The 25,663-nt window shown below is 36.7% G+C and overlaps 1 pseudogene; it reads left to right on the forward strand.

Annotated features, from left to right (window-relative positions):
* Positions 1-270: 270 nt before the first annotated feature.
* On the forward strand, positions 271-23,815 carry LOC113650083 (annotated as a pseudogene).
* Positions 23,816-25,663: the final 1,848 nt, after the last annotated feature.

Below are 25,663 nucleotides of genomic sequence, written 5' to 3' on the forward strand. Positions count from 1 at the left end.
CACTTGGTATATTTATGTGTAAATGTGTATTGTTTTTGTCTGTGGTTATATGTCTGTTTTTATTGTCTGTGATTATATATATGTTTTTCTTACACCAATGAGGAGTAGTGCTCTTAATTTGGTTGCATGCATAATACAATGACAATAAACGCATTCAAAGGCATTTAAAGGAGCTGTCTGGCCTGCAGCTGACTTCCTCTTCTGTGGGATAGGAGGTCCCTCACAGCCATCTGTGCACTGGAAATATTTCTACAGCATTTCCCTGATTTTCTACAAAAACAACTTATGCCACTCCCACAGTGGTGTGCAGGGCTTATTACATTGAGTGTTGAATACATTTTCTTCTGTTTCTACTTCCTCAACTTTACTCTTTTCACCTACCCAGTTATTCTGAATCTGATGACAGGATAGAATATGGACTGGAATCTTGCATTGTTCATGTTCCTGATTTCTGGTAAGATTGTATTCAAATTCATGTCAGTTTTGATCTGTTCTATCACTATTGCAGCTTATATATTTACAGCCACATTAAGGACAAACAGGCTAATTGTCACAGACCTCTGGTTTTACTGGACCACAGTATAAGGAAACATTGCTTTGGGAATAGAAGTGTTTAATAAGGTGTCCATTAAGTGTACACTTTAACCTTCATTTAAAAATTCCTGCTTAACTGTTACACTCAAATGTTTTGAAGTGTTTATTAATAAAGCGTTAGCTTTGACAGAGGTCATCTTATCCGGAAGAGACAATGTACGAGATGCTTTTTAAAGGTTTGTACTTTTCATACCAGTTCGATTTTGAGGTGAAGATTTAAGTTATTAATGAAAGTGACATGAATGCAGCTTGAACTAAAAAACTTTACTTTTAAGTGTAAAGGGCATTTGTTTGTACGTTAGAGTAAATATATTTGTCTCATGTGAAACTATGTACTACAGTATTTCTTAATGGAAGATATACGAGTTTGTGTGTTTGTATGAGAGAAAGTGAATATACAGTGAATATACCGTGAGTAGGCGTTACTGTATTATTTCCTTCAACAACAGAAACATAACTATGGAATAAAAACACTGTCAATAATAATCGTACGTAATTCAAAGAATTTGTGCGTAAATTTTAATTTAGTTGTGCGTAATTTAAAACTATTGTACGTAATTATGTTTTTTGCGAAGGTGGATCCCAAAATTTACAGCCACGACAGTTTACAGATACGACATTTTGTGTGTTTGTTCAAATACAACTCAAAATGTACAACTATGACAGTTTACACACACAACGCTTGTTTTCACAACACCTCTTTTTCATACAAAAATATGTCAAAAAATATGTCAAAAATATGTCATCAAGTTCACAGGCATTACTATCCGAGGGAAGATGAATTGATTCCACGAAGTGGGCATGCGCCCCACCCTCATAAACCACTGCTGCCAAAATGGCGAATCAGCAGCCAAGCGCTCACTCATGCTAATTATGATAATTTAATAAGGAACCACTTAATTAATAATTACTAAATTTGCCATTGCCCCACATCTATCCGTTTGCTTAACCTCATAGTCCACAACTCGCTGTGTGACCTCAAAGGGCCTTGCCACTTCTGAATAATTTGGAGTTTGATGTGGGTTTTAAAATGAGAACTTTGTCTCCTGGTGTGAATTCTCATAGCTTGGCATTCATATTATTGCGTAATCCACTGGGCATTCATATTATGTTGCATAATACTCCAGCATTAACACAAACTGATATCCCCATGTCAACTTTGATTACTGTTAATGGGTGCAGTGGCACTTTTGGGGTGGCTGTTGGATTCAGCAATTGACATTTATGACATGCTGCACACCACACGCCAACATTGCTGCAAATGCCCGGCCAATAAAAGTAGGCCATTAGACGGTTCACTGTTTTAAGTAACCCAATGATCGGCCGTTGGATTATAGTGTTCCTGGCCATGCCTCTTCTTCCACAGGATGCCTGTTGATGCATGTTATTAAGGTATTGGCACCAGTACTAAACATCCCTTTTACTGTACTGGACATTTTTCCAAAAGATATTTTCTTATTTTTTGTTTTAATGATGACTCTGAAGGTCTATACAATTTCATCCTCATCAAGTTCAGTAAGCTCGCATGCACTGTGGATGACGTGGAGTCATTCTAGAAGAGGCCATTCCACCTGGAGGAAAATTCAGTGATGAGTTTATGAATGATTGAGCATGCATTAGCCAGTTTTTACCCATCAATAGCATTCAGACTTTTAAAGATCAAATGTATGTTTAACTCAACTCTGAATCTGTCCAGAATACTTAGGTTATTTCAAATTTCAATATTAAATATAGCTGCAAGCAGCGATGTCGGGCCCTCGCACGTTTTTTTATCGCTATACGGTGCCTCCCAGAAAACAATGCATGATGGGCAAGTGCATCAAGTTCCCACTTGATACACGATGGGCAAGTGCATCAAGTGGACTATTTTATGTTGTTACTGACCCATTTGGGGACTATAGGTAACTGTAGGTAAATGAAACCCCACATTTTAGACAAATGGGGGCGCTAGTGAGCCACTTAAGAGACACACCTTTGTCTGACCTTTCTGTCCACACTTAACAGCCGAAAAATGTGATGTATGTGTCAAATTTCGAGTTAACCTAAGCACGCCTTAAATATGCCTGAAATAGAAGTAAACTTTGACACGATGCCATGGCAACGGTGTTTGAGATATCAAAAATCTGTTCACAATTTCGCATTAGATTCAATCACATGAATACTCTAGGAGGAGTATTTAACAGTTCATTGCATGCAACTGTGAAAAAATACACCTTTGTGACTGACACACTTCATGGGGCCTGTTGGTGGCGCTATACCCGGGACTCACAATAAGCACATCGATGCGATCGGAATCCTTGGCCGAACATACACAGCGCGTGTCATCACAATAAGACATTTTTTGCCTTAGATAGAAGAGACTTCCTGTTTCTCTGAATTCGCTATAAATTAGTCACCTCGCCATGGCAGCACCGTTCGAGATATCAAAAATCCCTTCGTAATTTAGCAAGTGCAATGTCTCGGCATCATGTTCACCACGTTTGATGTCAATCGCATGAATTCCCTAGGAGGAGTATTCAGAGCCCCCCTGCCACGCCCGTATTCCAGCCTTTGCCCGGGCCTAGTGTCCTACGACTCTGACGTGTGTGCCAAATTTCAAGAGTTTTTGAGCATGTTAAGGGACCCCAATTGGCCCTAATAAAATGCATATACAGTACTCTAATGTTAATTGTCATCTAAGCAATAGATAAATAATTTTGTTTACTATTATAGTCATGTATCCTGTTTTTTTTTTAATTATTTTAAATTATTTTTATTTTAGTATCTCAGTCAGTGTTGGCTTTCAACATTGATCCAAATCCATGGAAAGATTTTACCCAACCCCAAAACATAGCCTTCGGCTACAAAGTGATACAGAGAGATTGTGACAGGTGAGAAACATCATACTCCAATGACATGTGCGTTCTATTGTAATTTGTGGTCCATACATTTACATACATTTCATGTGACAAGCCAATTACTCTGTGTATTTTAAAACAGTTGGTTTCAGCATTATTTCACTCTAAATTCCAGTCAAGTGTATACATACAATACGTTGACTCTTTCTAAAACATTCATGTAATGACCTTTAAAATCTTCCGATAGGCCAAGTATTATAATTAGAAATGATTCAGGAATGTGTGGGAGGCTGTATTTAAAGGACGATGTCATTTTGCCCTCAATACAGTAGCTTAATCCAAGCAACCCCAGCAAGACCTCAGAAGCTCTGATCCTCATTAGGAGGAAAGGTATCACAGGCCACTCTAAAAACAATTGCGAATTGTATATAATGCAAATATTCAATTCAATTAAATACAATTTAATTTGTATAGCACATTTAACAGCGGGCATTGTCTCAAAGCAGCTTTACAGGATCAGAAAAGTGGTGTAAATGGTGTAAAGGAAAGACTCCCTGAGATGATATGAGGAAGAAACGGAAAGACTCAAAAGGAAACCCATCTTTTTCTCTGTGACATATTCAATAGGTGGTTTGTTGGTGCAGTAAATAAAGTTAGTGAAATTTGATGTGAAAACAGCAGATTATGAGAGTCAGGTAAGGTTCAGGTTCATATCGCTAACATTTCCCTTTTCTTCTCAGTGTGATTGTGAGTGATCCATTACTCCAAAGTCAGAATCAAAGAGGGAAAGTCTACACATGTGCTGTTAGTAACGGACAATGTTCACCAATGCAAATTAATGGTACTAATGCAGACACAATTTTTATTAATCATAAGAATAATTTTTTCATCAAAATAATATCCCAGAAATTGTACTCCATTGACCCCCATTTAACTACATGTTAAATCTTGTCACAGTTCCCTCTGAGGCTGTCAACATGTCACTTGGGCTGTCAATGACTAAAGATCGCAAGTCTTCAAACGTAGTGGTAAGCTACACTGGTATTTCTACTCAGGTAGAGAAAAACTCTGTATTTCAACTCAGGTAAGGATTGATCTTAAAGGTGGGGTGCACGATGTTTGAAAGCCAATGTTGACATTTGAAATCACCAAAACAAACACGCCCCTAACCCAAATGGGTGTCACCCCTGTTTTGATAGCTCCGCCACACACATACATATGTAACCCAGGCAACTATTATGGCGGAACCTGCTGGGGCAGCTGGCCGAGGGCATATTTTTTATCAGTAAATGAACTCAATGAGTAATACCATGGTAATACAGGTCAAGTGTGTTTTTTGTAGTACTGTGAAATGTGCATTTTAGAGTTTAACCATTTCCAATTAAATAAAAGGAAAAACATTATTTTTCAGGTCTGTGGCCCAACCATTCCCAAGGACTGTGAGCAGTTTACTTCATACAATGGCATGTGTTTTAAACTGGGTTCCAATAGTCCTATACCACGCACTTTGAGAGGTATTTCATATGAAGAGCTAGCAGAAATAAAAATCCAAAACTTTTGTTCTCCATTCTTATAATTTTGTTTTCATGCTTTCTTTAGATTGTCCAACAGGAACAGACATTGCTTTCTTGCTGGATGGCTCTGGGAGTGTTATAAAGATAGATTTTACTATAATGAAGAATTTTGTTATAAACATGATTAAGGAGTTCAAAGACAGAGATTTTCAGGCAAGTGCAGAATCATCTTTGTCTATCCAATATATGTGAATGTTTTTATAGTTATGGGACTGAATACCCCATTGTTAGAAATTACAGCTACATGTTTATGCATCTTTAAATACATTCCAAACACAACTTGAAGTACCAAGATAAAATTGTTAAGAAGAAATAGATAAAAACAATATGGGTCCTAATTAAGGTGGTAGAGCTGCTGACCATCATTAGTGCTATATGAAAAGAACAGAGAGCAGAACAAAGAACCAAGTTTCTGAAATTCATTTGACAGTCGTTCATGAAACGATTGGAATAGTAAGGCTAATTAATTTGTTTGTGCTTGACACCAAAGACATTGGGTTTGAGATCAAAAGATGGATATGAGATGAGAGTTTGGGATTTCTGGTATTTAGAAGTGTTAAACAACATAAACCACTAAACCTTTTGTAGTGGACCAGATATTTTTACGTTATCAAAACTATAGGAACCAATTCTTAGAGATATCTGGTTAACCCACTGGTCTTAAAATCATTATTATTATTTTTTTTGTAAAAAACAAACAAACAAACAAACAAACAAACCAACAAACAAATAAAATAGCTTACTGTGAAAAATGTCCTTCTGGACTCATGGGGCTCATTATTACATTTTAATTTATAACAAACAGCTATTTAATAAAGACTTTCATGCTGGTTTTGCAAATTACATTGTTAGAAACTTGCTGTAAAAAGAAAATGCAATTTATTATGAATCTTATTTTCCATTTCAGTTTGCAGTTGCACAATATTCTAATGATTGTGAAATACACGTACAATTCAACACATTTTCAAGCACTGAACAAATACGTACAATCAGACAAATGGGTCGTGGGACCTACACAGCCTCTGCTATCAACAAAGTCGTGTGAGTATCCTGAATGCATCTAAAAGCCAAAATGTTTAACGTTGATCTTTCTTATTAAAATAGATAAGTGGATGCAATGTTTACAATCAGTTAATGTATTTTGTGCAGGAATGAAGTATTTACCACTAGGGCAGGGGCCAGAGAAAATGCTAACAAAGTGTTGGTGGTCATCACTGACGGCCAATCAAATGACAAAATTCCACTGTCAGATGCTGTTCGGAATGCAGAGAGGAAGAACATTATTCGCTATGCTGTAGGGGTAAGAGATTCCCCTACATTACCCATTCATAGAACTATTATGAATGTTTTATTAATTTATTTATTGCCTCTAATTAATACATGTCGGACCAGAAGAAGAATTACATAGTAATTATCTAAATAGAGCAAAATGTTAGACTGCCTGGTCCTTAATAGACATTATTTTGCCTCATATATTAATCTTTTATTAAATTTGTGTGTGTGTGTGTGTGTGTGTTTTCGTCAGTCAAACAAAGCTAAATAATTCCATCTGATTCATTATCTTTTTGGAAGTTTTTTCTTAATATTTATGCTGTTATTTTTTCTTCACTAGGTCGGCAATGCCTTTCAAACTAATGCAGCAGAACAAGAGTTGAATACTATTGCGTCGGATCCAGACAATAAACATGTATTTAAAGTGGATGACTTTTCTGTATTGAAGAAAATTCAAAAAACACTGGAAGTGAATATCATTTCAATTGAGGGTATGCAAGTAAACCTATCTTCAGAATCTATTTATCTTAAAAGAAAAGATTTGATCTTCTGGTGGCATTTACTATAAGTGTCATTCGTGGTATTATTACTTTATTAGGAACCCAGGCTTCAGGAGACTCCACCAGGATGGAATTTGCACAGGATGGCTTCACTGCAGACTTTGATGAAAATGTACGTAAAGCCTTTCATTTTTTTAACAAGCACTGATTGACATTAATTTCATTTTTTCTTTTTTTTTCTTTTATAATATTTTATAATATTTTATAATATTTACTTTCAATGAAATATTACCAATCTAGTCTTGTATTACATCAATATTGAGTCCTTGGTGTAAGTTGATATTTTTGTGTGTCTTTAGAGTAACATGATAATGAGTGCAGTTGGAGCATTTCAGTGGAAAGGTGGTTATCAGAAGTACAGCAGTACAAGTGGAACACCACTAAACTCCTTTCAGAAGGGCAACGGTAATGAAAGTTATCTAGGTGAGATGCCCTTCTAAACTAATCTAAGTAATGTAAATTTAAATTGGGATATTACATGAACAATGTTTTGTTCAGGTATCCATAAACACTTAAAACACTACATGGACAAAAGTTGGCAGACACCTGACCCTCATGTGGGTCTTCTCCAAAACTGTTGTAAAGTTAGAGTCACACTAACGTTAGAATGTCTTTGTAGGCTGTAACATTAAGATTTCTTCATGGGAACTAATGGCAATTCCAATGTGTATTGGATATTCAACACATTAGGTGCAGAGCCGATCCTGACCCCCTGGGGCCCTAGGCAAAATTCTGCTAAGGGGCCCTCCTACCTGACCCGTGAGCCGTAAGAAACAGAACACAGCTTTGGATTTTGGGATTAACTTTGGTTCCCATTCCAATGTAAATCCATTGGTTTCCAAATTGCATCAACGTTGTTGTAATCCTGATTCAGAGACTATAAACATTGTCATTTAAGAGTGCTATCACGCTACTTTTTGTACTGGTCCCCACACAGATGTTGCTGCTGGAAAGCGTGCGTGTCATTTCGTGCATGTTTGCACGCGCATTTCGAGCTGCCGTTTATAAACACCGTTGCCCTTGGGCATTTATTCAGGGAAATGTTCACGCAATAAATTGTTGTGTGACAGACAGGCCAAGGATGCACTGGCAGCACTGCACAGCTAATTTAGCTAATCAGATAACTTTACTGTTATTTGCTCTTGCTGACATCAAACTTGAAGAGAACACAAGTTTACCTGGTTGCTGTTCTCGCATTTCACTCTCATTTTGTTTCTTTTTACTCTTTTCATGGCCAGATGGATAGCTCCACTTCATATCGTCATCTACACAGTAAACATTAACACGCGATGTTAAATGACGCAGGGGGAGGCGGGGTCTTGCGTAATTTGCGGGGCCCTACGCAACTTGCGTTGTGAGCGTATAGGGCCGATCGGCTCTGCTTAGGTGTGTATGTACCTTTATCCATATAGTGTGGGTTTGCATTGTGATGTTTATATACTGTCAATATACATAATATGTGCTTTAAACATCAAGGATCAAGGATTTTAAAGTCTTCAATATAAGAGATTTAACCAACGAGTTGAAGGTGCTCCGATGCTATGTTGAAGGTCAATCAATCAATTAACTCAACATTTTTATGTTCTATGTTCAATACGAAGGACTTTTGGAAACACTTATTAGTTAATTAGAGAATGTTTCAATGTGAAAAGAAGTCAGAATGTTTTAATGAAACCCAGCCGAGATGTTAACCAGGAGTCAATAACCGGAATTGTTTATAACTTGTATAACTTGGTGAATTACTTGCTACCTTTTTTCTTTTTTAAAATAAAAAGAAAGAAATCACAGGAGTTTGGATAACTGATCCAACCACATTTTCTGTATACCGAATAATATGTTTGTATTGAACCTCTGAATACTGCCCAATGCTAGGATATAAGGCAGGGATCAGACTGTGAGCAAACATGTAACATGACCAAGCAAAACTCCTACCTGCTTGTTCTGTGTTCACAGGTTATTCCATGGCGGTAGCACAAACCTTTAGGCAATTCTACATCATTCAGGGAGCTCCAAGAGATAAGCACATGGGCGCAGTGATCATATACAATGGAGACAATGTCTTTCAGGCACTGTATCCTCCCGAGGTAATTTTATTCCTCTAGTAATATCAGTAAAAAATGCTGCATTGAGATGCATCTCACAGCTCCAGCACACACTGTTCAGTCCTAGGCCTAGCAATATGAACTGTGTATTTCCCAGTCTTAGATGAAATTTAGACCCTGTCACCATTTTTTCAGCCTCAAATTGGTGCCTATTATGGTGCTGAGTTATGTGTTGTGGACTTGAATTTGGACAACATCACAGACCTCCTACTTGTTTCTGCTCCGATGTATAATGAGAAGGATCAGGAAGGAAAAGTCTTCATCTACACCTTTCAAGGATCTTTTGGGTCCCAGGTAAAGAGTAAACATGACAATGATAAAGTACCAAAGCTGAAGTGTTGTCTTATTCTCAACATCTTCAACAATCCCGTTCTACATTAAAGGAAATTGCAGTTAGTAAAATTACAGTCTCAAAAGTCTCCACTTTTATTACTTTGTAAAAGAAGACTTAAATTTGATCAAAAAAATTAAAGTTGCTTCCTGTTTCTAATGTAATCTGTATAGAAGCTATTCACAATTAATTTTAAAACAATTATCTTGGGTATAAAAATTCCATATTCATCCCAAATTAACATCACCCTTAAACCATCATGTTATTAAGCATTAATTGCTTAATTTTCCTATAATATTTGTCCCCAGCTTGGCCAGTAATATTAAATAGTATACCCTTGGCCAAGTGGCTTCTTTAGTCTAGAAACACGTATCACATAAATTGTGTAAAATGGCTTTATTGCTATATATGGGTCAATATTCAACTGTTTAGATGTTATGTGATCTTGAGACACCAAAATCTTATTAAAATGCATATGTAAAAAAAGGGACTTCCTAAAATATATTGTTAAAAAAAAACATTTTGTTTTATAATAAAACTGGCTGGTACAGTTTCTATTAAATATGACTGTATACCAGACATCTTCCAGTGATTTTATCCAAAAAGTGGCTTGTTACTTAACATGAAGAATTCTTTAGCAAACTGCAGACATTTTCTGTACACATTTTACAGCTACAATACATAGGGGCAGTGAAAGGAATTCCTGGACAAAGGGGGAGGTTTGGCCTGACGCTGGCAAGCCCTGCAGATCTAAATGAAGACAGCCTGGTGGATGTAGTGGTAGGAGCACCTCTAGAAGAGAATAACCAGGGCAGCATCTACATCTTTAATGGGAGAAATGAAGACATTGCCCCAACCTTCTCCCAGGTCAGACAGGAACAAGTGTACAGCATATTATTATGATAAAGGTTTATTTAAAATGTATTATAATATATAGGGTTGTGAAAGACCTGCTGATTCACATAATGTTTGATTTTGCATTGGAAAATTTTTGCTTCTTTGTAAATCATTGATGAGATTATGATCAGATGACATTTTGAAATAAATAAATAAATAATATATATATATATATATATATATATATATATATATATATATATATATATATATATATATAATAGTGTTAGGTTAAATATAACCTAATGTGAGTCATTTTTGGCACCAGCATACAACAAAACACTAGAATTTGACCCAAAACATCGTTATAAAGCAGCCATAGATCTTATTCACAGGGAATTACGTTTGAATTAGTAAACCTCACAATTTATTTGCCATTACATTAAGCAGGATGTTCTTAATTACTTAAATTTTCAATACTGTAATTTTACTTATGTCCAACAAAACAAATACACTATACATACTTAAGTAAAATAGACAAATTTTTTTTACCTCTCATATATTGTTTTAGGAGGCCTCTGATGTAGAAATCAAAGTTTTTTTTTTAATTTATTACATTTTAGTAAGTTTTTACAGAAATGTTGTAATATTGCAACGTTGGGCTCTGCTAGGAGCAGAATTTCTGCATTTGTACTCACTTTCTCTGAACAGATATACAGAGCATTTAAGCATTCATTTGCAGGGTTGATTGCTTACTTTGCCACAACAGTATATATCATGAGTAATAATCACACAACAATCATATTTTTTATGAATAAGCATTTATTAATATAGATTTCTGAACCAGAAAATCCAGTATTGGGACTGATAAACTCCTTTTTCAGCCAGCAATATCTGTCACGGGGCAAGGTGTGCTTCTTTGGTTGGGGCTTGATGTCCAAGCCAACTCATTGGCTGGGCAGTCAATGAGGTGGTGGTTTTCTTTGTCCATTGCACCTGCATCTTCATTCTCTGAATCACTTGCATCAGTGTCATCTGAGTCCATTTCAAAATCACTCTCTCCATTTTGGACTGCAGCAATCACATCCTACACAGTGACTAGCTGACCTTTCTGCACTGGTGGCATTCTGAAATGGAAAAAGTAAAAATAAATAAATAAATTAGTGATTAATGCATATGGGTCTTATATTGTAGTAGATAAACTGAAAGAATAGTATTATCCATCAGAGTATTATCAGTTCAATGCAAATGCTGATCAATTCCACTATTACATTCAAACAATACTCTCTGGATGGCGTATTATGTTATCTATTTATCATACTAAAGGGAACACATGCATCTCTCCATATCACAGGTTCATATTCAAGACCATTTACCTTGAACAATGCAACAGACATCACCCCAAAAAAATCCAGAACATTTAGAGCCTGCTTTTCTGTCTCCTAATGCTATAAACTGCTACTTGTGCAACACTCAAAAAATCTCATGATCGTTTAGTCGTTAAATAACAAACAAAAAACTATAAAGATACATGGAGTTTCAGATACTGCTCTATATGATGGAGTTTCAAATACGACATAAAATTTATTCTTGTGTTTAATTATGGTCTAATCTAAACTAAGTACACATTTAACAGAAAAGCACATTTAGAAATGAGTTAACGAATCATTTAACAGTTTAAATTTCAATTTGTGATGATGTCAGAAGTGCAGAAGTGAAGTCATTATGTAATGTGTAAGGTGCACAGGCTCTTTTGACTACCACTCTGGCCCTACGGTGTACAATTACAACATGGACTTATCAAATTTTATTAATGTTTTCAAAAATACCTAAATATTTATGTGTTCTATACATTGTAATAAACACAGAATAAATATGTGAGGAATTTTACTTACTTGAATCTTGACAAATCCAGTGATGCAAAAACATAGAGATGAGCTCAACGCGAAGTTTGCAGGTAGAGTGAGTTCATGGTCAGATGACTGGACCTATAAACACTTCTTCTATCAAATAGTATTATGAGGACAAACAATAGAACCCATTAACTATGTAAATGTGATCTTAAGGGAAAAAAAAACATTCGCAGGCCTTTTTTTAAAAATTGTTAAAAGTTATGTTGTAATTCTGCAACAGTGGGCTTTACAAACAAGACTTCAGTTATAAGAGCTCTCTTCACGACATCAAAGAAAAAAAAAGGATATTTTGTACGTTCCAGGAATTGACTGACCTTTCTGTACCAGTAAATTAGGCATGAGGAATAGAACCCCATTCCCTCCACAACCCCCTCATCTACTTCACTGTGTGTATTTTGGCTGGAAGTTCAGCTAACACTAGCATCTATCCGATACAGACCAATGATCTTATTTGAGGTGGAGGCACTTAAGAAGAAGAGCATAATCACTCAACGACGGGTCTTGACATATTCTCACTAGAATCCATGTGCAGGGTATTTTGTAACAAATTCTAAATCAGTGTCAAAATAGACCCTAGTCAAACACAACAACTCACCCACACAGACACAAAATACAGATTTAAGATCAAATACTTAGAAGCATTTTGCAATTAATATTAGAATTATCATGATTTGTAATTTTGTAAATAATAGTCCTGTAAATAATTTTCTTTTTCTGTTTTTTTTTTTTTTTTTTTGCAGAGAATCACAGGCTCGTCTGTGCGCAATGGACTGCAATTTTTTGGTATTTCTCTGAGTCCATCTGCTCTGGACCTTAGTGAAGACCAACTGCCAGATCTTGCTGTCGGTTCCAAAGGAGCTGTCTTGCTTTTAAGGTCTGGCATTTCAGTTCTGATATGTTAATCTGATATGTTAATCTCCTGGGATTGGGGCAATCTGCTCCAAATCTAGATGTGGTATCAATGAATAAAATATACAGAAATTTCACCCAATTGAAGCTTTCCACATTTTGTCCTGCTACACCTGGAAAATTATATGGACTGGGATTTTTTAAATGTGGTATACACAATATTTGCGTAAACTTTTTCACTGTGAGATTTTAAGTCATACTATAATAGTATTCACCTTTCCGTGTTAATTCTTTATAGAACAATCTTATCTGCAAGATATCTTTCCCACCAGATCACATATATCTATTCACATTTGAATCACCAGAATGATTGTTTAAAAACCTGAACGTAGAATCATTCTTCAATAAACCCAGCTTTATGGAATGTTTAGGCAACCAGTATCTTCCATCTGAACCACCAGCAACTACATTGTGGTCTTAATTGTGGTCTCTTGGTTGCTTCACTGACTACGAATACCTTCCTTACTCAGTCATTGACTATTGGTGAATGTCCTTCTTTGGGCTCTCCTGTGGCTTTCCAGGAACAGGTGTATTTATAATGAGATAATGTGGAACTCACTGAGGATAATTGAAGACAGATCAGTTAATAATGTTGCTCCTGATAGCAAATGGCAGCACCAGAACTAATTTAAGCTTTAAGCTTTTTTTCTATCTGCTCAAATCCAAATTAATGTGGAAATGCTTATACGTAGTTTGATGTTCCATATGCATATTTACATTGTGTGTTGTGTTTTGTGTAAATGTTCAGATCCAGACCCATTGTGGATTTGCAGAACACAGTAACTTTCATCCCATCCAAAATTCCCACCAAAGACTTTGACTGCAACAAAACTTTAACAAACACAGTAAAATTGTGTTTCAAAATGACGAGGCCGAATAATGACAAACAAGGTACCAATATTTTTCTACATTTGTTTAAACACATAATCTTTGCCTTTCTCATAAAATTATAAGGGAAATGTTTGACTTCAGGAAGCTTATTGTTGTGGTTATTTCTTTTTATTTTATTGTGTACGTTTAGATTTGTCTGCAAAGATAAACTATACATTAACACTTGATGCCAAACGACAGAACTACCGGGCCTACTTTTCAGAAAAAAAACGTATTCTAACTGACACAATAGATGTGTTGCTACAAGAAAAATGCAAGGAACACGTAATCAGTCTAGAGGTATTTGAAATGCTCCTTTTAAATCTTTTAAATATGCGAAATTGGGGTGTAGTTGAATGACAAAAATGCTGATTAACATTGATGACACATTAGATTTCAAGCTAATTATTTTTATATTATACCTTTATTTATAAACACATTACATATTTTGGTTTAAAACACGAATTAGGGTTAATGAGTAATAGACAGGATCGAGCGAGACAGTAAATCGCGTCATTACTAATTGCTCAAGCCACTGAATAAATATAAAATAAATATCTATAATATTTTTATTGAAACAGACAATCTTAATAAAATCTGACATTTTCAGTCAGCATTATTTCAGGCTAAATGTCTTTGTTTAAATGTATTTATTTGTTTGTTTGTTTGTTTGTTTTATCAATTAATCCTTATTATTCCTTGGAACACTGCTCTAGTGTAATGTGACTTTTAACAGCATGTAAACAGGTTGATGGATGTATATTGGAAGTGTGTGTATTTGCATGTGTACTGTATGTTGTGCTCAGTACAGCTCAGATCAGTTATTGAGAAGTCTGATGGCTTGTGGGAAAAATTGTTACACAGTCTGTTTGTGAGGGCCTAAAAGCTTCGGTACCTTTTTCCAGAAGGCAGGAGGGTGAAGAGTGTGTGTGGGGTCATCCACAATGCTGTTGGCTTTTGGGATGCAGGATGTGGTGTAGGTGTCCATGATATAGGGAAGAACGAATCCAATAATTTTCTTAGCTGTCCTCACTATTTGCTGTAGGGTCTTGAGATCCGAGATGGTACAGTTCCCAAACCAGACAGTGATGCAGCTGCTCAGGATGCTCTCAATGATCCCTCTGTAGAACATGGTCTGGATGGGGCGAGGGAGGTGTGCCTTTCCCAGCCGTTGTTGGAAGTAGAGACACTGCTGGGCTTTCTTGGTGATGGAGTTGTTGTTGAGTAACCAGGTGAGGTTCTCTGCTAGATGAACACCGAGAAATTTGGTGCTCTTGATGATCTCTACCAATGATCCGTCGATGTTCGGCAGAGAGTGGTCGCTCTGTGCTCTTCTGGAGTCAACAACCATTTCCTTAGTTTTGTAAACATTCAGAGACAGAGACAGGTTGTTGGCTCTACACCAGGTAGTTAGATGTTGCACCTCCTCCCTGTATGCTGACTTGTCATTCATGCTGATGAGACCCACCACAGTTGTGTCATCGGCGAACTTGATAATATAGTTCGATCTATGCATTGTGTGAGTCAGCAAGGTGAACAGCAGTGGACTGAGCACACAGCCCTGAGGTGCTCCAGTGTTCCATGTGGTGGTGCAGGAGATGCTGTTCCTGATCTGGACTAACTGAGGTCTCCCAGTCAGGAAGTCCAGGATCCAGTTGCAGAGGGATAACAACAGAGGTGTTTAGTCCCAGCAGGCTCAGCTTCCCAATCAGGTGCTGAGGGATGATTGTATTGAATGCTGAATTAAAGTCTATGAACAGCATTAGTACATAAGTGTCTTTATTGTCCAGGTGGGTGAGGACTAAATGAAGGGCTGTGGCAATGGCATCATCTGTGGAGCGGTTTGGACGATATGTGAACTCCAGAGGTTTCATGAAGGTGGTAGCATGGTCTTGATGTGCCTCATGAGGACCTTCTGGAAGCACTTCATTACGATGGATGTGAGTGCGGTGGGACGGTAGTCATTTAGGCAGGACACTGTAGACTTCTTTGGGATGGGGACAATGGTGGTAGTCTTGAGGCACGTAGGAACAATAACGCTGCTCAAGGAAATGTTGAATATGTCAGTAAAGACATCCGCTACCGTAACTGTCCTGCACATTCTCTGAGCACCCTGCCAAGAATGTTGTCTGGTCCAGCAGCCTTCTGTGGGTTAACCCTGCATAGAGTTCTCCTCACGTCGGCAGTGGATAGACAGAGTACCTGGTCATCGGTGGGAGGGATGGACTTCCTTGCCGTTACGTTGTTCTGCACCTCAAACCGAGTGTAGAAGTCATTCAGCGCATCTGGGAGAAAGGCATCGCTATCACAAGTAGGTGAAGTTGTCTTGCAGTTTGTGATCGCCTGTATGCCCTGCCACATGCGCCGGGTGTCTCCGCTGTCCTGTGAATTGTCTGGGAGTTGGGCTGCCCTGTACCCTGTTTTGAAGGCTAGGTCTCTAGTCCTCAGCAGTGCACTCATTTTAGCGGTCATCCACAGCTTCTTGTTGATGCGTGAGGTGATGGTCTTGGAGACGGTCATGTCATCAATGCACTTGCCGAGGTGGGGGTGGGGCTTCGCATGATACGTGCCGGGAATGTTTGTATAAACAAAATCACCTCTCGTAGCAAAGTCCACATGTTCATGGAATTTAGGGAGCACTGACTTGAGATTTCCATGGTTGAAATCTTCAGCGATGATAAACAGGGTGAACTGCAGGTTAGCTAATAGTTCCGTATAACTCAGCGCCTCTTTAGCATTAGCGCTAGGAGGAATGTAAATTCAGACAAGGTAAACAGTAGTAAATTCCCGTGGTAAATAAAATGGCCTGCATCTAACAGTCATAAAGGACTATTAATAGACATTTCCCATAATTTGTGGTTTTCTCCTGCCTTACAGGCCTGCCCTAATGATGCAGTAAACCCAATAATTAATGAGTTAAAGTATACATTTGAGGGTCTTCCTATTAATCAACAGGATCATTTGCGGCCGATACTGCGACCTAATACAAAGAATACCTCAGATTATAACGTAAGTTCTGAGAGTCTTCAGCATGTTCCACATCAGTTCTATTACCTAATTTTCTCAACCTCTCATAGAAATGTTTATATGTTAGACAACACATGTGACACCTTACTGTGTAAACGTTTTTTACAGCTGGATTTTGAAATAAACTGTGGACCTGATAACATCTGCATTGATAATCTCAAAGTGGATTTTAATTTTTCTCGGTAAGTGGAAACAGTAACACTCAAAGAAAACACTCAGCGTCCACTCAGAGATCTAAGAACAAGGATTTGACCTTTTGGTTTGTTTTTCTTTCCATTTTCAGATACTCAGTCATACAAATTGGAACAATGCAAGAACTGAATGTAACTGTTTTCATAGTGAACAGAGGGGAAAATTCCTACAACAGTCGAGTAATTCTTAAGTACCCTTTTGGACTGTCTTTCAGGAGATCCAGCACTAAAGAGGCAAGTTTATCACATAACAATTTGACCACATTAATTGTTGAGTTATACCATAGGTGAGTAATGAGGTGTTATTAAGATTTAACACACAGTGGTGCAGCAGATAGCGTTCCTACTTCACTGGTCCTTGGTCCACAGTTTGGCATTGAACTGAGGTACAGCACCATCTGCGTGGAGGTTTACATGTGTGCACATGGGTTTTCTTCATGTTCCATTGACTGGATAGTGTCAGTGCTGATTTACTCAAAACCTTCTAATTAGTGGCCCATAGCCTTAACCAGTGAGACACCAAATTCCATTAAAATCTATGGCAGCATGGTGGCACAGCGATAGTGTTTCCACTTTATAGCTTCAGATTCTCTGACTCCTCGGGTTACAGTCTGTTTGTATTATTTCCTGAAATTGATTTAGTATTTTGTGTTAACACAAGATGGCAGCATAAAACTTCGAAGGTTATGTGTTTAAATCCTAGGACCACCAAGCTGCCTCTGCTGGGCCCTTGACCAAGGCCCTTATTTGACTAAATGAGTTCATTGTAAGCTGCTTTGGATAAGGCTAAATGTTTGTATCATGTCTGGTCATTGAATGTAACTTTCAATAGTCCAAAATGTGCAGAAGTCCTAAATGCATGTGCACTGAGGATTGGGACAATCCCTCCAATCTGCAGAATTGAATCCTCTGATAGAGAACTGATTGACACCTCCCTTCTCTCAGTGGAACAACTAGGCCAAAATATTCTATGTTGTTATTACAATCCATCCTGTGTGATTAGTAGATTGTTTATCATAACCCTTTAGGTCAACACATTTGGTCCATATTCCAACTCCCACAAGAGTGTCAGGACTCAGCCCAGACTTTGGCCAGATGCTTTTGTTTATGTTTTGTCACTTTTCTGCCCCGCCCTTGTCTCCCCCCCCGCCTTGCCGTGTGCCTTGCTCCCCCCAACTGCCTTGCAATGTCCCTGTTTCAAGTTTTTTAAGTTATTAAATCCAGTTTATTTTACGCTATCCTGCATTTGGGTCTATTTTATCTCCACGCTGCTGACAAAGAAAACCATTTCTCAAAAGGGTTCTTCATACAATCCTTGTCCACAGATTGCTGACAGGTGAGGGAATGTGAAAGTATTACTTAGTGGATAGAGATTACATCAGATCAGTTGGTCCTGATGATAGTGCCAGGGATACAAACTGCAATTTCACCACTGGGCCCTAGACTTTGCAGTGCAATGCTCATTGATAACAAACTCCACATGTGGAAATGTGTTCAAGCACTGGCTTGCTGGAGATATAGAAAACTGTTAATGAAAGGATTCTGACTGGGAGTGGTTCACCAAACAGAGATATCTACCATAGTTTTTCTGGAGCTGTGTGGTGCGATAAGGGTATGAGGAGTGTAGGTCATCTTCTAAACAATAAAGGTCAGTCTTATATTAGCAGTCAGGTCATTACAAGGTTATGCAGCTCTTCCCATCGGTCTGCACCTAGTAGTCATACCTGGGAAAAGTTTGATGAGCCACAGGTGAACCTCTTTATCAATTCCTGCTTGTGGTCAATGAGACTAAACACTCCTGAATACAAGATGGTTTTAGATAAAAGTGGGTTGTTAATGGTGCTCTGCTCTTTGAACTGAGCTTAATGTCCAATTCCCAATCTACTACCCTTTTCTCATGGTATAGAGCGGCAAGTTAGTATCTACACTGAATATGTATGTCATGACACATCCCACCTCTGCAGAGTGGATGGTATTTCTCTAGAGACTCATAGGCTTATTACTTTTTTATTACCTTTTTGAAAGGTGAGGTGCCTTCATTCACCATAATCCTCTAGGACTCAGGGACTGGGGCTCCTTCTTTTACTGAAGTTCCTTAAAGGCCCCCATTATGAGTCTATTCAGAATGCTAAAAAGAAATGGGTATGAAAACTGTTGTTGTTGTTTTTTTGTTTGTTTGTTTTTATGAAAATTGGTTAAAATTTTGGGGATTTACTTACTCTGGTATTAGGCATAAATAGCATGTATTCTTGACCAGATGATAGTAAGGTGAGCTTGTTTTTCAGCGATTTCTCAGCATTCAGTTCTGCAAAAACTGTGCTAATTATTTGTAACCTTTATCAAGGGAAATTGTTACAATACAATGACTTAAAGAATGGCGAAGAATTTGTTTCTTAGAAATTCTGTTTACTTTCATTCTAAATGACTGTCTGAGCAGGGTAGAGTGGAGTGTGAATCTGTGGATAGTGATGAAAAAGCTACACTGGGGGAGACGACTTGTCTCATCAGTAAACCAATTTTCAAGACTAATGGTTTGGTAAGCACTAATGAGTTTATACTTTTTTTTTCTCTTATAGATACAGTATTTAATGCATTAAGAATGACTAGGTATTATATTTCAAGTTATGCCTAGGACAAAGATGAAAGTGGTGTAGATTTTTAAATATTGGCTAGTTAAATAGAAATAAGAGAAACGATGACACATTATCTGAATTGCTGTATTACCCCCATAGGCTATCTTTGATGTTACATATGGCATAAACAGAGAAAGTAACTTTGACAGGATGATGAAATTCACTGCATCTGCTTCCAGGTATGATCTTATATTATTTTAATTAATAGAGCGAGTACTAGTATCTATAGTTTTTCATGTTTTTGTTTAATGTTTGTTTTTAAGTTTATCAGATAAAATCTGCAAATTTTTTGGTTTGAAAAGAGTATTTTTGTCCACGGTTTTGAAAATCACTGATGTACTACTTGCAATTGCTTTTTATCTTTTTCTACACATGAATTCACATATAAATTAATTAAGTCTGGGCTAAACCATAGAGAAAGTATCACAACAATTTTATACTGAACTAATAAAAATATTCCGATATTTACAGTGACAATGACGAACATTCACCTAACAATGAACTCTTCAGAGAAAAAACCATTGATGTTAAATATGCCATCTACGTTTCGATGATCAGGTTAGTTGACCATTTGTTTTGCTGATTTATAGTGCAAATACATATGTATATAAATTTGCTATATTCTTGTTTACATCTATCAATAAATTGTCAAATAATGTAATCTGCCAGTAGAAAACACATATGTAAATTACATATATTAATGGGCTTTATCTGTGCAATTTCTGATGTTTGTTTAATTGTCTGTGAGCAATATCTCACTTTATATGATTTTATGTCAAGGCATGAAAATTCCACTATTCACATCAACTTTACTGAAGGAGAAAATAACCTTGAGAGACCAGTCCACCAAATATTCAAGGTATAAATAAATTTAAAAAAAAAGAAATAAATGAATAAACCCTTTGATGTGCAATTTTTATTTGGTTATTATAAAATCTTCACTTCCTCTCAGGTGGAAAATTTCCTCAGGGATTTGAGCTTCAACATTTTCATCAGAGTACCCATAAAATTAGGAGTTAAGGACATCTGGACTAATAACAACTTGGAGGTACTGTAAATTGACATTAACATTACTGCAGATATATATCTTTGACCGACTATTTATTAGTTTTAAATGTCCACCATGATGACATCACTGCCAAGCCACCACAAGACATCCTCCCACATACATGTCTTTTGAACTTCTTCTTCATTTCTAATATAGGAGATTGAAACAAATGCTGGCAAAACAAAAAATGGAAATAAGCATAAATCAGACAACCTTCACAACTGACTACTCACAACTGATACTCATAACAACAATCACAAACTGCAGACACTAAACCTGAAGTGGGGGCTGGGTGTGAGGTTGGGTAACTGGGGAAAGGGGGAAACTGAATAAGTGTTCACAAACAATGGAAATGATCTGCAAATAAGAACTTATATGGTAGGGTACCCTTGGGTCGTTTTGTGGTGAATTATTCATGGTGGTTAACTAAGTCAAATATTATTCATCCTGATCTGTTAGTTGAGGTGGGGGATTGCATTTTGACTCCTGTCAGCTGTCCAACTACAGTATAAGCCAAAATGAAACTGATCCTAGAAAGGTTTGAGCAAAGACGTTTTTCTGATCTACAATGGATTAACATTCATGGAATATCACTCAAGATCACTTAGCTTTGATCGGGGTCAAACCTCCTTGGTGTTGCTTGAACTTTCTGCAGCTTATGACACCACAAATCACACTATTCTCCATGTTAGACTAAAAATTTTGGAGTTAAGCAAACAGCTGTGTTTCTTAGATTCAAGGCTGCAGTGCAGACAACGATGAGCAACCCACAATCCAAGATTTTGTAGCAGCACTGAAAAATCAGCCAGAGGTGGTGAGTAACTGTTATGTCTTTCTTTAATAACCTACCATTTTAAACATCTAGCAGAGAATCTTTGTGTTCTCGAGATTCTTCATAGAAATAAATACATATAATTAAGTTATTTATTTATTTGTGGTGTCTGGGTTTTAGAATTGCTCTGTAGCTGTGTGCAGAGTGTTTAAATGTGCTGCAAGTCTCATTAAAAATCAAGCAATATACTACAGCATCTCTGGTAATGTCAGCTCTGGATGGCTTGAACAGGTATATCAATGATGCGCTAACACATTACTGGTATTTTCACCAATTTCCACCAAAAGTCCTACATCTCTGCATTAATCATTCATATACACTACCTTTTAGATCGGACTGAAATCAGCCATTTTTGAGCTGGTCAGTACAGCAACCCTGGACTACAACGAAACAACATATATCTACTCCCCTTCTGGTTCTATAAACACTGCACCTATTGGCAAGGTATGTCAGTGGGCTGAGACTTTAATAAAATCAGACTGATCATGAGCTAATTTTAGTTTATCAGGTATTAAATGGTAAATATTGAAATGCTGGCATTGAAAGTCACATGACTTTCACGGATCTCTGGTGTGGTGGTTATTGGACTCAAAGTAACAGGATGCAGTGCAGCTATAGGATGTGATGTCAATAGTTGGGTGAAGGCTCCATCTGGCAAGTAAAAGAGGGATTATCAGGCATGGTTGTAACCATTAAAGACTGCAGGTTAATTGCAAAGTTTGACATGTTTCTTAGAATATTATTATTCAACATAGTACTAGATCATACTATAGATAGACTCTGAATTTACTTTCCAGATTGGCTTGTTATTGCAACTGTGTGCAGGTTAATACCCAGGTGGAGCTGAAAGGGGAGAAATTGCCACTTAAGGAGGTAATTGGCTTTGGTGTAGGAGAAATTGTGCTTTTAGCTGTTATCACTGCTGTTCTCTATAAGGTCAGTGCAGAGATGATCATTATTCTTCAGCTTTTTTCTAATTTTTACATTTGAACACAACCACCTTCTGCACTCTGCTACATGTTGCGTGACCTTTTCTATCAATCCTAGACTGGGTTCTTCAAAAGCAAATATAAGACGATGTTGGAGGAAGCAAGAGCAGCAGCCAGAGACGGAGGAACTGGAGACGGCCTCGTGGCAGAGTGAAGAGATTACTCTGCTTCACATTCACCACATTATCTGCAAAATTGTGTTTAATCTTATTACACACATTATAAGGTCTGGTGTTTCTAACCATAAATCTCCTGAAATGCTATTCAGAAAGACATCATATGCTAAAAAAAATCTAACAATTTACAATCAAACTCATAAGTAAACCTGCTTAAAGTTTCTTTTATGGCTGTTACAGCTTGTAGTGATTTTAGGAAAGCTTACAATACACAGTATTATGGATGGCATGCTATATTCACCATGTGTTCAGACTTGAACTGGTGCTTCGAGATCACATTTGAACTCTTAGGGTGTTTTCACATATAGTTTGTTTTAAAAGAACCAAACCCAGTTCACTTAAAGTGAACCAGTGTCTCAGGGTCTCAGATCACATGGTTTGTTCATATATACACACTGAACCGCTCTGAGAGCGTTTGGAGGGCTCAAACGAACTAGGTGTGAAAACACCCTTATTTGCTCAAAGAGTAAAACCTATTTGTGCACATTTTGATGCCTTGGTTATAATACTGCATTATTTCTTGTGATAACTAATGAAATCTATTTTATATATTGACCTATATATTTTTCTCATTCTTCAGATGTGTATAACATTTGGCCTAATGTGTAATGGTGAAAAAAAATTGTAATCGAATAGACGATCTAGTTAGAAATTGTGTACAGTTTACGTGATATATTTTTAATACAGCTTAATTCAATTTATTTAATCATTTGTCCAAACATTTTAGTTTTCCTGTCACAGAGTTTAAAAAAAAAACAGCTTTTATTGTAGTCTCTGGGAAACTGAAGAGAAGGGCAAAGTTTATAAATTAATGTGATTTATGATTATGCCTTAAAAATAATAATAAAAAAAAACAACAACAACACAAACACATTATGAAATGTACGTTTTTCTGTAAATATGCTCCATTATGCTCCATTGTTATGGGATACAATATTACCTGTTGATACTCTGCCCCCTTGTGGCCATAATTGCAAACACATCCCTTAAATAAAATCCATTTATTTCAGAATGTATTCAGTTCGTTATTATCAATAATTAATCATGTTTACTCCAGCAACAAATTTAAATAATTATACAGTGTGAGTGTGAAAACATAAAGTTTTAAATCTTTAATGTTTTTTTTTAATCATTAGCATCTGATGAATAGAAATAGAGCAGAGTTTTCTGAATTGAGCTGACTCTAAATTCCACTTGAAGTCTATTCAGATTTGAGACGCCAAAGTTTCTGCGTTTTTAAGGCAAAACTTTTAGTATATAATTTATTTTTATATAATATTTTTAATTATATTATATATTATATTAGAATATATTAGAATATTATAAAATATAATACAGATATTAATATACATATATAAAATAATTGTATAACCCTAACCCATTGATAAACAATTATTTAAATGTATTATATTATTAATTAAAATGTATCTCATTTTTTAAAATAAAAACCAACCTTCCTGCTATCATTATGCATTTGAATTATACTTATTAATAAAAAAAATCCTGATTTATAAAATAGAACGTTTGAATTGTTATTTTTATTTTATTTTTATTTTTTGTTATATTATTCTGTTACTAACTAACAGTAAATAATATATACAGAGGGGTCATTCCGCTATATGCCTTTTTCAGCAGAACAGAACATTACCTATTCCGGTCAGCAGGTGGCACTAATGTTAGTATTCAGGACAATCCTCTGTCAATATGCCTCTACAGTACTGCACTACTACTTTGCACTTTTGGTTAGATTCTAAATGCATTTCGTTGCCTTCTTCCCACGTGCAATGACAATAAATTCGAATCTAATCTAAATAATAATTACATTAGTATTTCTTTAAATATGCTAATTTGGCATGTCAGGATAGTGAAACAGACTATAATAAGCCATCCACTGTTAGTTTAAATGTTACCTGTCTGCACGTGAATCCCAGTAATGTCCATATTTGATATTTCTAATAATAAATTATAAACACAAAAAACGAGGAGATTTTCTGCCATGATCCCCTTTGTAAATCATGTGGGATTGTGACCCCTAGTTGGAGCATCTGAGGCATAAACACGTCTTTATTCAGAAGAAATACAAAAATTATGTCATTACTTTTTTACAAGCTTTTATTCAAAGAGGCAAATAGTTTTTAAGTAAACAGAATTAATCATTTGCTGGCTTTTGTGTAACAAAAATGTCTGCTCTATAAGCAAAGAACACTATATTCTTGTATGGTGGAATTGTTTCAGCAGACAGACACACACACACACACACACACACACACACACACACACACACACACACACACACACACACACATACACACACACACACACACACACACAAGGTCTCATTTTGTCTTGTCTTTTTTCTGCTTTCCTCTAAGGCATGTCCTTCTCTGCAGGTTGTCGTAGAGAAGAGAAAAGTTGATGATGTATGTCAACACACACACACCATGCAAAAATCTACCAGAACAAATACTAAAATAGAAGCTAGATAGATTGAACCAGCTACTGACACCCATGATGCCATGACCAAGAAATGTGCTGCTGTATTTGGTACCATTTGACCTGCAACAGTGAAAAGAAATGTTCAATTTACTGACCATGTTCCATTGTTTGTTAGAGCATTCAATGATAAGTTGTATAAGGTTTAACAAATGCTAAAAGCTAATGGTAGTTTGGATCCTTCAGTAAACTTAAAGCTGCACGAATGGTCTTATAGAAAGCTTACCTAGGCCTAGCTGCAGAGTGTAAAAGATGATGCCCAGTAAACTGTTTGGTTGGTTCAGAATGCTGTCCTTTTCAGCAAACAGCTGAAAGAGACCAATTCCACGTCCCCACCTGACAAAAAAACATGCAGAGGATATCAGGGCTGAACAGTGGCTATACAGTAGCTACAGTATCTGATGGTTCATGTTTGTGACGTTTACCAAGCCTGTCTTTATGCTTCTTAGAAATTTTCTTGCTAGATCTGGTTACT

Source organism: Tachysurus fulvidraco, chromosome 8 (assembly GCF_022655615.1).
Source record: "Tachysurus fulvidraco isolate hzauxx_2018 chromosome 8, HZAU_PFXX_2.0, whole genome shotgun sequence".
NCBI classification, from domain to species: Eukaryota; Metazoa; Chordata; class Actinopteri; order Siluriformes; family Bagridae; genus Tachysurus; species Tachysurus fulvidraco.